Raw genomic sequence first — 1,197 nt, forward strand, 5'->3', positions numbered from 1 at the left:
TCCATACAAAACAAAAACAACAACAAACAGCCAAAACGTTTTCTCTTCCAGAGGTATGTTTCAGTTTTTAGTAAGAGTTTAACGGCTCTTGCTAGGCAATAGGGTCATATAAGTGCCGACTATTAAAGGTATTACTAGAGGGTAACAAATACAAAAATAGGAGTGGAGATAAAGACCATAGATGTTTGATAGTTAAAGAAAGAGCAAACCACTCCAGAGTACACATTTATACACAAAATCTAAGTCATGCTGATGTCAAAATCAATTGCCAAAGACAAATTTATTGTACCAAAAAAATTATAATAAACAATATGCCTATTCTCCCAAGTGCTTCTTCTAGCAGGCAGAAATCATCAAAACCATCACGTACATAATACAACATGATACACGGTATACCACTCAATCACAACAACCTATTCTTTGTGTGCACAAGGCAAGAATGATAAATCTACACATCCCCACGAGGATGTGAAGTCGATTACTCAATTCATCATGACATCAGCCGACAACAATCAACCACCCACTTCCTGAGGTATCAACACCCTGGAAAAAACACAAACATCACACTTAAAATGAGCAGACAGGAAGACCAGACTCTGTCCGAGGGTTCTCGTGGCCAAGAGGTTAAGGTGTTCGCCTCTCATTCAATAAGTCCCGGGTTCGAATCTAGATAACGACGGACATTTTTCTTCTCTAAAACTATCTCCTTTCCCCTCATTTCCTGCTCTATAACAATGTTCTGTCGTCTGCTTTCGTCTCCACTTTCTGCCCCAATCCCTTCACCTCCTTAGCACCCTCCCCTGGGCTCCTGACTCTTTTTCTGCAGCCTTTCTACTACTACTCCTTGGCTCCTTCTTACTGCTGTCTTTCAGCCACACCCCTGGTCTTATGGTAGGAAAGATCTACACCTAACCTTCTCGGATAAGGGCAAAAAACTCGGAGATCACGTGTGCAAGTTGCGCACGTTAAAAATCCCTTGGTGGTCCAAAATCGATAAGAGTAGGGGTCAGCCGCCACCCGAGCAAAATTCAAAATTTCAATATTATTATATGACCTTATGTAGTTGCAAGCGCCGTAAAACACTTACAAAAAACCCCACAACAACAAACAAATAAATAACCCCCTCCCCCATCCAAATAACCCCCTCTCCCATCCAAATAACCCCCTCCCCCATCCAAATAACCCCCTCTCCCATCC

This window comes from Aplysia californica, unplaced genomic scaffold (assembly GCF_000002075.1).
Source record: "Aplysia californica isolate F4 #8 unplaced genomic scaffold, AplCal3.0 scaffold01188, whole genome shotgun sequence".
NCBI classification, from domain to species: domain Eukaryota; kingdom Metazoa; phylum Mollusca; class Gastropoda; order Aplysiida; family Aplysiidae; genus Aplysia; species Aplysia californica.